General features: G+C 40.1%; 1 protein-coding gene across 2 annotated transcripts in view; it reads left to right on the forward strand.

The window, feature by feature from the left end:
* Kcnh1 (potassium voltage-gated channel subfamily H member 1) overlaps positions 1-15,838 on the forward strand; it is a 357,402-nt gene that overhangs the window by 130,570 nt on the left and 210,994 nt on the right. The gene's annotated exons all lie outside the window — the stretch shown is intronic.

Raw genomic sequence — 15,838 nt, forward strand, 5'->3', positions numbered from 1 at the left:
CATCAGCCGGCAGCTGGAAGTTTGCTGGGGCCCCTTTGGCTGTGGCTCTCAACATCTCCCCCTCTCTGTTTAAACAACAAGCATGTGGCTTAGGGACTGTGCCTGCCTTAGGTTGTCCAATACTACATATGGTCCTTACCCGTCTTCGGATGAGCTGACCTCAGGGCGTCAGCCTCCTGTCTTAGGTTGGTACCATTGTAATTGGATCTTACCCGTCATTGACTACCGGTCCAGTATACAGCCACACCTGTGGAGAGGTACCAGCGGGGGGGGGGGGTGAGGTTCTTTGCCTCACCTCTGTTGGCCCCCAAATTTTAGCTGAACAATCATGACAAGCAGAAGGGAGGAAGATATACCAAGCCAATTGACGGCTCCTTTTGGGAAAATTGTACCACCGATGACATCATCAGCAAAAATATCCCAACACTACCACAAGTCGCTGCACCAACAGATAGTTCGCAATGTATACAAGTGAGTTCACAATGCATACAAGTGACACATAGTTTAGGCAAGTTCTGTAAGTGGTTCAGTGATGGCTATTGCAGAAACTGTAGATTAGTTTTATCTTTGTCTTCACCGGCACAGGGATGAAGATAGGAATTCTGGCAATAATGGCTAAAGAAAAAAATTATGTAACATTCCAGAAGGTACTAAAGGAAAACAATTTTCTTAACGATTTACATTGTCTTCACTGGCACTGGGATGAAGATAGGAATTCTGGCAATAATGGTTAATATTAATAATTGTGTAACATTCCAGAAGGCACTAAAAGAAAACAATTTTCTTAACAATTTACATTATCTTGAAGAGAATTATTAAACATAATGAAAAGGATAGGTGAAAGTAAACAAACAGATCTGTTAACCTCCTTTTTTGTTTACATATTAAAACAATTCTTAACCGTTATTTACCCAATTTAAATTAAACCATTTAAATCACGTGAATAAAAAAAAATATTTGGATCCATTTTTTCATGAGCGCTCATCATATATGATATATGGACATACGTACATTCAAACATATAACACAAAACACAAGTGTGCACACAATATAATACATACAACACATAACATAATAGTAAAGGCCTTATAACTTTTTACAGGTGAAATCTCCATTGCAATGTTTAAAAATTCTATAGTCAAAAAAAAAAATAGAACTGATCAGCAAAACATTAACCTAGGTCTGTATGAGCTCAAAAAACAAAATAGAACTTCATGATATGGGAAAGGGCAATAATAAAACAGATATTGAAAAAAGCATCCTGGTTCTGTCACAGATGTAAGGATAGCCAAATTGGAGTTTTGGATATCAGCTGTTATTGATTTGAGCCAAATCGTCATCTTTTTGGTCTGTAGAATTCGCTTTAGTTAATCTCTCCGGAATCCAAATCGGCTGCTGTTCTTCCTGTGGAAACATACAAACAGGCCCCCGACTCCAGACAATCACTGGGTCAGGACCTTGGTTAATCTCTCTGGAATCCAAATCGGCTGCTGTTCTTCCTTTGGAAACACACAAACAGACCCCCGACTCCAGATAATTACTGGGTCAGGACCTTTCCATTGTCCTGTTAGAATATCTTTCCAAAGTACCTTGGGCTTATGTACATTTTTTGGACACATATGCCTTTCTGCAGCACTAAGTCCTGATGAATCCAAATTTAAAAAGTTTAGAGTAAAAAGGGTTATTTTAAGTTTATCTTTGGGGAATATATACCCCTTCCCAATTCCGTCTTTTTGCTTTAATAAGTACATTTTAATAGTTTGATGAGCTCTTTCAACTATGCCTTGTCCCTGTGGATTGTATGGGATTCCTGTTATATGAGTAATGCCAAATGATGAGCAAAATTGTTTAAAAGAAGTAGACGTATAACCAGGGGCATTATCTGTTTTTAACTGTTTTGGAATGCCCACAGTGGCAAAATTTTGTAAGCAATGAGCTATAACATCTTTAGTTTTTTCTCCGGCATGAAGGGAGCCCATCAAAAATCCAGAAGAAGTATCAACTGTAACATGCAAATATTTTAATTTTCCAAATTCTGGCAAGTGTGTGACGTCCATCTGCCAAATATGGTTAGGTATCAGTCCTCTAGGATTGACTCCAAGATTAACTTGTGGTAAAAAGGTCACACAATTTTGACATTCTTTTATTATTTGTCTAGCTTGTTCCTTAGTTATTTTAAAAAGCTTTTGTAAAGTATTAGCATTGACATGGAACCTTTTATGAAAATTTATAGCTTCTTCTAGTATAGAGAAAATATGTATGTCATGTGTAGTTTTATCTGCTAAATCATTGCCCAAACTAAGGGCTCCAGGCAATCCTGTATGTGCCCTGATATGTCCTATAAAGAATGGAACTTTTCTGTCCCAGATTAAACTTTGTATAGTGGAAAACAAAGAGAAAATAGTAGAAGAAGGGGAAATCCTACCAGCATCTTCAAGGGATACTATAGCATTAACTATATACTGACTATCAGAAAATAAATTAAATACAGAATCTTTAAACATCACAAAAATTTGTAATACTGCATTAAGCTCTACCTTTTGAGCTGATTGTTTGGGTACTAAAAATGTAAAAGTTCGATCAGGTGTAACTATTGCTGCTGTACCATTATTTGACCCATCAGTGAATATATGTGGAGCATTCATGATAGGTGTTTTTCTTGTCATTTTTGGAAAAATTACAGGATGCAATGACCAAAAAGAAAATAAAGGATTAGATGGTAAGTGGTTATCAAATGAAACATTAGATTTGCACATGATTATTGCCCGAGTATTTAACTCATTAGCTAATTCATCAATTTGATTCATAGTATATGGAGTAATAATTTTACTAGGAGAAATTCCAAACACTGCCTTTGCTGTTTTTATTCCTTTGAGTATTAATTGTCCTACAGCCTCAGGATACCTAGTAAGAATAGTGTTAGGAGAATAACATAAATGTATCCATAATAATGGACCTTCTTGCCAAAATACTCCTGTAGGAATATTTTTTGTTGGTAGTACAATAAATAATAAAGGCAAACTTATATCAATTCTATCCAAATGCATATTTTCCATATATGTTTCAATGATTTTTAATGCCTTTCTTGCTTCAGGCGTTAACATTCGGGGTGAATTTGGATCTGATGGACCTTTTAGGATATCAAATAAAGGTCCCATTTCTCCTGTTGGAATACCTAGATAAGGCCTTATCCAATTTATGTCTCCTAATAACTTTTGAAAGTCGTTAAGTGATTTGAGTTGATCTACTCATATTTGAATTTTTGGTGGATGGACCATGGTTGAGGATAATAGAACTCCCAAATAATGAATTGGAAAATTTAATTGTACTTTATCTATTGCTATCTCTATATTATAATTTTTTAATAAGTTTGTAAGTGTGGCATAACATTCTAGCAATGTGTTTTTAGCTTTGTGTGCTAATAATATATCATCCATATAGTGAAATATTTGTAGCTCAGGATTTTGATTTCTAAGTGGCTGGATTACTTTGTTAACATAAATTTGACACATAGTTGGGCTGTTAGCCATCCCTTGAGGGAGTACTTTCCATTCATATCTATGATCAGGACCTTCGTGATTTAGTGCAGGGATAGTAAATGCAAAACGTGGACTATCCTCAGGATGAATTGGAATTGAAAAAAAAACAATCTTTAATATCTATAACTAAAACATACCAAGTTTTTGGCAAAGCAGACAATTGAGGAATCCCCGATTGAGCAGGTCCCATAATGACCATTTCATTATTAATGGCTCTTAAATCTTGCAATAATCTCCATTTACCAGATTTCTTTTTGATGACAAAAATGGGAGTATTATGGGGAGATACAGAAGGTTGTATATGTCCTTCCGCTAATTGTTGTTTGACCAGATCATGGGCTACTTGTATCTTTTCTTTAGTCAAGGGCCACTGAGGAACCCATACTGGTCTTTCTGATTTCCATGTAATTTTTATTGTCTCAGTGGCCCTTTGTGAAAATCCAACCCATGTCTGTCTGTTCCTTGATTTATTTGTATTGGTGCTGCTATACCTTGTTCTTGTTTTTCTAATCTTTTTCCTTTCCTAAAACCTTGTCTAGCCATAATAGTGGGTGCATTTTGATTGATATTATTTGTTAATGTCAAACCTAATTGATCTAAGACATCTCGTCCCCATAAATTTACAGGAAGATGATCCAATACATATGGCCGTATAGTTCCTTCACATCCTTCAGGATCCTTCCAATCTAATACCATTGCACTTTTATCGGGATTAGTCGCCACTCCTAGGCCTCGAAGAGTTTGAGTGGCTTGTTGTAATGGCCAATGTTTTGGCCATTCTTGATGAGAGATGATGCTAAGGTCTGCACCTGTATCCAGTAGCCCATTAAATTCATGTCCTTAAATATTTAGTTTTAGCATGGGGCGAGAATCTAAATTTAAAGAAAGCATAGCCCAATCTGCACCTGTGGAGCCTAATCCCTTGGAACCTCTTTATACAGCATGACTGGAAAATTTATCATGTAGGCTTGGTATTATTAGTAACTGTGCTATTCTATCTCCTGGTGAAATTACTGATATACCCTTTGGAGAACTGGCTATAATTTTTATTTCACCTTCATAATCGGGATCAATTACCCCAGGACTTATCAAAAGTCCTTTTAGAGTAGAAGAGCTGCGTCCCAATAATAAGCCTACTGTTCCTTTGGGAAGAGGTCCTTTCACCCCTGTGGGAATGATTTGAACTCCCATCTCTGGAGTTAGTACTGATCTGGCGGAGGCGCAGATGTCCAACCCTGCGCTCCCTCTGGTTTGTCTGATGAGGGATCTGATGTCCTGGGCACTACCCTGATGGGGTTGCTGGGGTTGCTGGTTTCCTCCAGTGCTCCGTATATTTGTGGTTTGGGGCCCCAATGCTCCGGGGCATTGGAGCATTGGGGCCCCCTGTCCATTTTTTGGCAACGGAGCCCAATGCCTTTGTCCACGATATTGTGGATAAACACCTTGTCCTTGTTCGTTTTTTGATAATGGAGTACCCTCTATGGTGGTTTGAGAACGGCATTCATTAGCCCAATGTCTCCCTCTACGGCATCGTGGGCAAATACCCGGTATTCTACTCCTTTGGTACCTAGTTTTGTTAAACCCTCCTCCTATGGGGCAATTCCTTTTAAAATGTCCTGTTTGTTCACAATTGTAGCATGTTCTTGGCCTGGAATCTAAAGCCTGTTTTACTACAGCTGCCACAATTTGCCCTTGTTCATTAATGTCTCTGTCATCTAAAGCCTGTTTTACTGCAGCTGCCACAATTTGCCCTTGTTCATTAATGTCTCTGGCATCTAAAGCCTGTTTTACTGCAGCTTCCATGACTTGCTCTTGTTCATTAATGTCTCTACATAATTTAATATATGTATTTAAATCTTCCTATTTCCATGGTCTAATGATATCTCTGCACCAATGATTTGCTTGGTCATAAGCCAGTTGTTTTATTAATGGTATTGCTTGTTCTGTATTCCCAAAAACTCTAGTAGCTGTTTGAATAAGCCTATCTACAAATTCAGCATAAGGTTCATTAGCTCCTTGTATTATCTTAGATAATTGACCTTGTAAACCTCCATGTCCTTGTAAAGTCTTCCATGCCTTAACTGCATCTACAGCAATTTGTAAATATACACCAGGATCATATGCAAGTTGTTGCTGCCGATCCTCATAAGGTCCCTTTCCTAACAACATATCTAGATTTCTCTGAGGATAACCAGCTGCTGCATTTCGCCTAGCCGTCTCCTTGCAAAATTCCTCATTGGCAACCTTCCATAACAGGTATTGTCCTCCAGTAAACACAGCTTTACAAATATTAGCCCAATCTGCTGGTGTCATGTTTAAGTTGGTAATGGATTCGACCAAGCTTACAGTGAAGGGTGCTTGAGGACCATAGGTTGTTACAGCCTCTTTTAGCTCCTTCACTGATTTGAAATTTAAACCCTGGTAAATTCGCTGCCCTCCTACCTCAAATACAGGGCATACTTGAGATCCTGTCTCAGGATCCCAACTATCAACTGCGGGGGTTGGGAGTCTCCTAGCATATGGAGGTGGTGCTGTTGATTGGACACTTATGCCCTCTGGTGATAGAATGCTGTTAGTAGCAGTCTCCTGTAGAGGTGGTGCTGTTGGTTGGAGACTTTCGCTCTCTGATAGAAAGGTGTTATTAGCAGTTTCCTGTTGTAACTTTTCCCCTGATGGCTTTTTCTGCTCTAAACTTCCTTCCTCTGTCTCACTAGCTCAAAAAACCTTCTCTTGTACTTGAATCTTTTCCTCTTTCTGACTAACTTGAGAGACCTTCTCTTTTACTTGAATCAATATATCTTCTCCTTCCACTACCTTTGTCTGAACTGAAGGCTTTGGACTAAGCAAACCAGATACCTTCTCCCACAATGTCAATGTGCCAACTGGCAGAGTCCCTGGGTGGTTCTTTTCTATTCTTTTTAAATCTTCACCATGATGGTTCCATTGTGATATATCTAACAACTCCTCCTTAAAAAGCCATGGGCTATATTTTTGTATTGTATCAACGTATGCCCTGACTATTCTTGATTTTACTGAGATGCCTCCTTCGTCTAACAATTTACTTAACACTCTTTCGGTTTGTTTTTTACTAATTGCTGATCCTGTATTTCTACTATAATACAACCCAGCAAGATAACACCAAACCAAACCGAGACAGAATGCAATAAAAATGGAACAACAAAAATTCATTATAGCCTTTCTATCCTCCTGACATGTGCATCCGTCCTTTCTCCCTGTCTATTCCTCAGACACAAATAGTTTTTCCTCAGATGTGAGCGGTTTTTCTTCCCTCTCACTCATCTCCAGGGACAGGCAAGTTAAAACAAAAATGAAGCAAAACAAAAGAGTAAACTTAGAATGGCTACCCATCCTCTCGCCCTGCCCTCAGGGGCGAGCAGTTTACTTACCCTCAGTCGCTCCCCGTGCGAGCCACCAAATGCCGCAGTCTGGCTGGGCACAATTCAGGAGCCACTTGTCAAAAGAAACTAACTTTACTTTTAGAACTACAAACACTAAGCAAAACAGCTCCTCAGGAAAAGAAACCCTCAGAGCCCAACTGCCACCACCGGCTTCCACAAGCCTCTCCCCCACACAAACCTCACCACCTCCCACAATCCTCCTGCTCTTGAGGCCGATTGGCTGGGTTGCGTGGGCGGAGCCAAAGAAGTCCCCCAATGAGCAGCTCCGTGGTCTGAATGGGCAGGGAAACAGCCCAATGAGCAGCTCTGTAGAGGAGCCAATCAGCTAGATGTTGCTGGGGCTGCTGTGAGCCAATCATCAGTTGGCAGTCTGAAGGGCAGGGAAACAGCCCAATGAACATCACCGCAGAGGAGCCAATCAGCTAGATGTTGCTGGGGCCACTGTGAGCCAATCATCAGCCGGCAGCTGAAAGTTTGCTGGCAGCTGGAAGTTTGCTGGGGCCCCTTTGGCTGTGGCTCTCAACACCTAAGGAATGTTTTGTGGATGGAAGGGAGTTTTCCAGGCAGATTTCTAGAAGGATTGTTTTTGAGATAAAGGAAATGGCATGAGTGAAGATGAGAGGGCACAGCATGACCATGGGAATCTCAAGGAAGTTGGTTTGTCTACAACAGAGGATGCCTGGGAGGGGAGCAGGAAACATGAAGCTTTGGAGGGACCAAATTACAAAGGACCTTGTTTGCTAATCTAATTGAATTTTATCCAGAAGGCTAATGGATGATGTGTCCTAGTGGTTCAGAAATGGTGCAAGACATGGAAACTTTGACCTGGTGACAGTAGGAACAAAATCAGGCGAGTGAAAGTCTTGCCTGCATGTTCACTAGGCTGAGGTTTAGGAATGATAATAAGCTTTAGGTATACTTCAAAGTTGGGTTTTATCTTTTCCTATGAGGGCACTTTAACTCCAAAGAAGACATGGTCAGCCAATAATTAATTTTTCATAGCTCTGTCTCACCCTTTACAAACATCTCTGCCTTGACATAAGGAGGAGCTGCTGGAGCTGTTGAGACAATACACAGGTGGGAAGTGAACGAGAGCACAAATCCTGGCAAGAGACAATTTGCCATTTTGATGGCTCCTCAATAGTTTTTACCCTCTATGTTGTTTGTCCTGGGAGAGTCATGGCAGGAGCATCCTGGCTTGCGATGCATCTGGTCTCTGAAGCTGATATGTTGGTTGAGCAGAATGGATGAGGCACGACCAAGCTTTGAATACCTAACAAGCTGAGTTAGGTGGGAGATTAGAGGCAAAGGAAAACAACAAAACATCATATACTGTATCTTTTAATGGCTGTCAGGCCACGAGTAAAGGCGTACTGTCCCTGTGGTAGTCCCTGATGAGTAGGGATCTGTTGTATTTTTAAGTTTTTATTTAACTATAACTTATTTTTTAAGATTAAAGAAGCAATAAATTCACGTGGCATTATGTTCAAAACAGCAAAAATTTCCCTTCCAGGGGCTAATCGATATCTCTGATATTTTATATGTATTTCTAGAGATAGACAAGAACATGTTTATTCCCTGTTTGTATCCAAATGGCAGCAAAATCAACCATTAATATACTTATATACCCTGATATCACCCTTCTTAAGAGACCATTCAGCTGAGAAATGCTTGCATAACCAACTAGAATGATGACACCTTTTTTTTTTTTTAATTTCACTTGAGACCCAGAGAGCCTTCACTGAGTGAGGGAATAGGAGATGGACTGAGGGTTAAAAGTGCCAGGCCCATGGGCATACCAGTGACATGCCTTAGAGGACTTAGGGTAAGAGGAAGGTCTAGTTGGAAAGATTTATAGGTCATTAATGAATAAATGGTGGTTAAGATCACCTTAATGGATGCAGCTACCCAGGGAAATGAGAAAAGTTGAAAAGAGAAGGCTAGAACCAAAGCCTTAGGGAATAATTAGATGCAATAAAAGTTGCTCAGAGGGTCAAGAGAGAAATCTCCATTCCACTTTGTTTTGGTAGTCAGTGCTCAATTCTGGCCAATAGGAGGGAAAAGAATGTTTTCAAAACGATGTTAGGTACTTACAGAACTTTTGGAAAGACCAGGAAAACTTTTAGAGGCTATGTGGCCAAGAACAATGTCCAAACTCTTATTGCAGAACTAATCTCATGAATATTTCCATTGATCATACCACTGGACATGGGTCAAGATCCCACCATCAGTGGATACTGGGTACTACTTGCGTGGCTGCCACCGGCTGCCTCTGGGAACCGGTGATGCTGCTATGCTTTAGCAGAAAGAATGTTTGTTTGTTTTTGCCAACATTTATTATTATTTGTATTCTTCCATTTTTTACTGTTACTGAATGTGATATGGGTGTCTCAATGGGTCAGATGCTTATACTATTAGCAGCATGGGTGGCTAGAGAAGTAAGTATTCTGGCATACCTGACTTCTGTGGTTGGAGATTGGAAAGGCACGTAGACACTGTGACCACACAGATTGTCCAAAGTACATTAATAGGTGTCAAATGCTAAAGGTACAACAATTAGAAGGTCATTGGTAACCTTAGGAAGAGTAGATTTGGGGGAATGGTGGAAGTGGACATCTGATTGCAGTAGATTGAGGAATGAGTGGGAGATGAGCAAACTGAGCTTCATGTTGATTCTGGTTTCAGTTTGTGATTAATAGGAAATCGGATGGGACAAATGTGGCAGGTGGGCAGGTAGTAAGGTTGTTGGGCTATTGGGGGGAGAGTACCTGAAGTGCTGGACTAACACAGGATCTACTGTGATGGGAAAGGAAGTGGAGTCTGGAGAGTGTTGATGGTGGAAAAGAAGAGATGAGGAACAGGAATACCAAAGGAAGGCCAAAGAATAGCCAGTAGGGGATGGTGGGAGAGAATGGGAGGAACGGGAAGTTGTGATCATAGTGTAGAATCTGGTGTGTCAGAATTAAGAGGTAGAGTGTTTTCTAGTCTAGGTATGATGTGGAGTAATTGTGGAAGATCATGGCCATGAGGTCAAAGAGCAGAGAGTTGAATAATGTTTTCCCCACTGACTTTGCAGTTATCCAAGCTGATGATTGGAGACCCAGGCACAATGATCCAAGAAATGAAAGACAGGAGCCAAGGAGTCGATGAACAAGAAAACTAATGAAAATGTTAAGACCAAATTCTGACATAGTTCCAAGCATTTAATAGGTATTACATATCAATCAGATTGCAATAATGAGTTGGTGGTATTGCTGGATAGCACAAATCTTGAAAGGGGAGACTTTTTCATTTGAAATAAGCTTACTAATATTTTTCTTAGTTATACCTAACATTATGATTCATTTTGACATAAGTATAAAAGCATGGAATATAATTTGCTCTAATTCAGTCCCCAGTATTTCCTCTTTCTCTCTCCTCTTCCTCATATTCTCTTCCCTCTATTCAACTGATCTTTCTGCTATTATAGTTGTTGTTTTTAAGTTAGTGTCTTGTGGATATATATATAATGGTGAGATTCACTGTGGTATATTCATATGTAGATAGGAAAGTTAGGTCAGGTTCATTCCATTCTTCTTCCCTTATCCCTTCCCTCCGCTCTTCCCCTTCATCTAGTCCAATGATCTTCTCTTTTGATGGAATTCGTACCCCTCTTTTCCTTTCTTTTTTCTCTCCCTTTCTCTTTTTCTCCCTTATTTTGGATTAACTTCTGCATATCAGAAAATATTTGACCTTTGATCTCTTGGGTCTGGCTTACTTAGTATAATAGTCTCCAGTTTCATCCATTTACCAGCAAATGCCATAGTTGCGTTCTTCTTTAGGCTGGGTAATACTCCATTGAGTATATTTACCACATTTTCTTTATCCATTCCTCTGATGAAGGTGCCTAGGTTCATTTCATAGCTTGGCTATTGTGAATTGTGCTGCCATAACATTGATGTGGCTGTATCCCTATCGTATGCTGATTTTAGATCTTTTGGATATATACTGAGGAGTCTGATAGCTGGGCCATATGGTGGTTCCATTCTTCCAACAGTTGCAGAGTTTCTGCTCTAATTCCTAGGTGTTTGAACCACTTTTGAGTTTACCGTAGTGCAGGGTGAGAGATTAGGGGTCAAGTTTCATTCTTATGAATTTCCAGTTTTTCCACCACCATTTGTTAAACAGGTTATCTTTTTCTCTATGTATGTATTTTTTTTTTCTTTTTTGGCATGTTTGTTTAGTATCAGATAACTATTCATGTTATCTCTGTGTCTTCTATTCCATTGGTCTTCATGTCTGTTTTGGTGACAGTCCCATCCTGTTTTTGTTGCTTTAGCTCTGTAGGATTATTTGAGATCGGGTATTGTGATGCCTGCAGCATCACTTTTTGCTCAGGATTACTTTGGCTATTCTGAGTCTTATTTTTCCAAATGAATCTTAGAACTAGTAAAAGCACAGAATTTAAAAATTTCTGTGAAGAATGCCATTGGTGTTTTGATAGGGATTGCATAGAATCTGTATAATGCTTCTTGGTAGTATGGCCATTTTAATGACATTGGTTCTGCCTATCCAAGAGCATGGGGAGTCTTTTCCATCTTCTAAGCAGGTGAGATATTTTTGTGAATACCAAATAGCATATGTTTGGAAGATACAAGTGTGAAACTACTCTTAACCCTGGAGAATAAGACAGAGAAATGGAGAAAGTAGGATGCTAGGAAAAATCCAGATTTCAACTAAAGTAGAAGATGGAGGGGAACAACCCACAGAGATGGAGATGCAGAGGCTTAGAATTTTCCTCCATGTAAAGATGGATTCTAAAGGACCTCAGGGGAAAGAATGAAAAGGAGACTTTTGGTTGAAGAAGGATACAGAAAAAATGGTCATAAATAAAGTGGGCTTGAAAACAAGTTTTTTTTTTTTTAATCTTTAAAAGGCTACCTGCAGAATTTACTAGGCAAGCCATTGTATCCTGATATACACCTGGAAACCTGGTGGAACTATGTAAGAACCTGAAAGTTCTTTTCAATTACACATTGTCATCCGTCTCTGACTTTTATGTCCATATGTATGGCAGAAGGGAAAAAAGAAGAGCAGAGAATCAATGAATCTGATTAGATGAGAAGGCAAGGTAAAGTCAAATTTAAGTGATTTGTTTAGGCTGAACAATTAGGTGAAACTCTAGTAGTTTGCACACGAATAATCCTGATGACTGCTAAGTGTCCATTTGATTTGAATTGCATCAGTATTATTAGAAGCAAAAGCTTTCCCTCCAGCTATAGTTGTTGGCTTTCAGGGATGAAGCTCAGCAGTATAGAGTCTCACTGTCCCTTCATCCATGTCCACCTGACTGGAAATTCTTGGTTCTTCATAATTCAAAGTTGTGATATCTGGAACTATTTGAAATGTGAGATGAGTTTTCTGATGCAAGAAATCTCTGGGGAAATGTAATTTTTTTTTTACTACCATATGGTGCTGTCGTGTTTTCAGTGTACCAACAACAACAAAAAAGTTTGGAGTATTTTATTTATTGCATCTGCTTAACTTCAGGAAAGTAATGGGAAAACCCCAAAATTAATAGCTTGAAATGCTTTTAAAGAACTAGAATTCCAGCTGTTAATAAAAGAGAACTTATGCAATCACTGTGTAATAGTTATCAGGGTAGACAGACACCACAGTGAAAAAGTTCTTGTTTTATATTGTTCCAGAACCTCCTTAAAATGAGAAAGAATTCTCTAATAACTCTTTATTTCAGTTTAGAAAATGTTCAAGATTTTTTTTGGAAAGACACTGTGCTCTAGACCTTGTGTGGGTATCTTAATTTTTTTGGGGGGGCTTCCAAATCAAATGACCACAAACCAGGTTTTCATGCAATAGAGTCTGTCCCCTCACCATTCTGGAGGCTGCAACTCTGAAATGAAGGTACCAGCAGACTGGGGGAGAATACGTTGCACACCTTTCTTTTTTCTCTTTCAACTATTTCTTTTTGTGGTTCTGGGGATTGACCCCAAGGATGCTCTATCCTCAGCCCTTTTTATTTTTTGAGATGGGACTTCACTAAGTTGCCCAGGCTGGCCTTGAACTTGTGATCCTCCTGCCTCAGTGTTCCATGTGTGCCACCATGCCCAGTAACTACATGCATTTTTCTTCTGATGATGCCAGCAATCCTTGGCATTCCTAGCCTTGAAAACACATCACCCCAACTCTGTACCTGCATCTGTAACATGCTCTTCTCCTTCTGTGTCCATCTCATCTCTTATAAAGACACCAGTCATGCTGAATTGATGGTTCACTCAACTCCAGTATGACCTTAAATAACCATACTCACAATGACCCCATTTCCAAATGAAATCACATTTTGAGATTCTGGGAAGGACATAGTTCAGTTCAATACAGTGGGCTTCTAAAATTAATAGCAAGTGACTTCTGCCTTTAGGAAGATGTGGTTCCTGAATGTAGTTGGGGAAATGGGTACAGGAAACCATCATGAAAAGCAGTGTGTTCAAGTGGTTATGGGTACAGAACAGTAGACACAGGGAGTCAGTAAGAGATTGTGACTACACAGTAGTCACTGAAGGCTTCAGGGTGCAGTTGGTGACAAGCCTGTAGGATGACTTGTATTAGCTGGCAGTAACAGGACAGCAAAGCATTCTGGGATAAGGGGTTAGTCTGAGCCGGTGCAGTGATGCCTTAGTGTACCCACAATGTAGAATACTCTGTGTGTCTGGAGGGTGTGGCTAGAGGACAGCATGACCTCTGAGTAGTGGGTTTGGGTACCAAGGTGGTCACTGGGAAGGGATAGAGAAGGGACGAGGGATGAATTTAGGAGGAGGTGAGGTAAAGTGATGGGAGCCTCTTCATTTATTTCCATGAAGGACCATCACAGAATGGGATCTCTGAGAGGCTGTGGGAGTGGCCAAGGGGAAAGGTCAAGGAGAGAGAGGATGATCATTCCTTCAGGGATTCTGGAAGTCAGAAATGTCACTGAGTTGAATAGGGGTGAAGAAAAATGACAAGGCAGTTTTTGCTCTTGTGCCAAGTTCTGTTTCGGAGCTGAACTGCTTTGAAAGATGACTTCAGGGACCGCCTTAGGAGGAGGTGGAGGGTAGGTGGCTGCTTACATGACGTTTGATTTCTGAGTCATCAAAAAGGCTCAGTTGCCTCCCAAAATATCTCCTTCATCTAGACAGTGGGTACTTGTAATTCTACTACTGGAAGTTGGTTTCCTAAGGTTTTCCCCTCTGTTGCAATGCAAATGCCCTCTGGAGAGGAATACCCATTCACCTTCATCTGTCTGAAGGGATTTTCTCAGCCTTTCTCTTTTTAAAAAAAAAAATAATTTTTAATTGTCAATGGACCTTTATTTGTATGCAGTGCTGAGAAACAAACCCAGTGCACATGGTAGGCAGGCGCTCTCCCACTGAGCCACCACTTCAGCCCCTCTCAGCCTTTCTGTATGGTAGAAATTTGAGAAAAGCACATGGAGGGAAAAGGAAAGGAGACCATGGAAAGGAGAGTGGACACACTGGTGGTAAACTTAGCCAAGGTAGCTGACCCTAAGGACGTACTCCCTTGGTCAAGAAAAATCCATTATGATTCTTACATCCAGCTCTTTCTTGCTCTGTGTTGGATAAGAAATGATTAGTTTTAAGTTTTATGGCAACAACACTGTGTATTTGTTTTTGTTTTTTAAAGGGCAATAAATCCCACCTCTCCCACCCTCACCTCAACAAAATCACTTTTTGCGGCAACCTGATTTCTGGTCTGTATCGGCAAGGCTATGCTACGTGAGATTGTGTTCATATGACAAAAGGGCTCTGTGCTTGTTGGAGAACGCTAATACTGTTTCAGAGGCTTATTTAGAGGTTTCCTTCTGGTTCACCACATTATAATCCAAGTGGATTGGGGGAAGGGGCCTTCCACATAGTCCTTCTGGATCTAGGTTCCTTGCAGGCTGTAATTTCCACCATCTTCAATAGGTAGCTTCAAGGTCATAATGAGCCTTACCTCTAAGGCATGGTGGGGGAAAGAGAAAGCATGCCTTTGCCTGCAAGTGACACATAAGTCATCTCACTTTTCATTGGTAGGAACTTGTCCCATGGTCATCCAGATGGAAGGTGACTGGGAAATGTCATTTCACTATGTGCCCAGAGAGAGGAAATGGCCTTGGAGAGTAAGAATACACAGATGCATCAGAAAGCATTTATCTGTTTTCCTTCTGACTGTGATGTAACTTGACCTTCGTGGGGGACAGGTTGTCATTAAAGGACAGTGAATGAGAGAATAGCAGTGACCTAGAAACTGTCTGGTGTTTAGGATGGTAGAAAGTCATTCAATCCTCTTGGTGAAGGACATCATCCTTCCTTGGATTTTTGCCACTTAAAGGAGGACAAAGTCTTAAAGAAAAGTCTGTTTTCTTATTTTTTTTCAGTGGAACTTTAAAAAAGTTGAACTTTCCCCTGTATACATCTTGGATTTGCCTTAGAATAGGAGTTTTGGGGTTTTGAGTAGGTGTGGCTTCTGTAATATGTTTCATTTCCCTTTAGAGATGAGAGGATGTTAGTGTTTGGAGAAAAGAAGAAACCTTGTAGTATATTCCCTTCACTGTCCAGACAAGGGAACCGAGAGGTAATGGAAGGGTCTACATTTACAAGTATATATGGTCTCAAACGCCGTTTTCCAGATTTTTGCTCTGATGGCGTTTTTCACCACCACCATACTCTCATAGAAGGCTGTTGAACAGACCTGGCCTGGTGCGATCCAGGAGTCTCCCTGTAGCACTGTTTCCTCAGTTGATAATGTTTTAGTAGATGGTGTTTGATTATACAACCCCTAACCTGAAAGAAATGACAGTCTTTCAAGAATTTATAACTTTTCTCAGAAAACAATCTTAGTCATTCT

The sequence above is a fragment of the Urocitellus parryii genome, chromosome 9 (assembly GCF_045843805.1).
Source record: "Urocitellus parryii isolate mUroPar1 chromosome 9, mUroPar1.hap1, whole genome shotgun sequence".
In the NCBI taxonomy this organism is placed as follows: domain Eukaryota; kingdom Metazoa; phylum Chordata; class Mammalia; order Rodentia; family Sciuridae; genus Urocitellus; species Urocitellus parryii.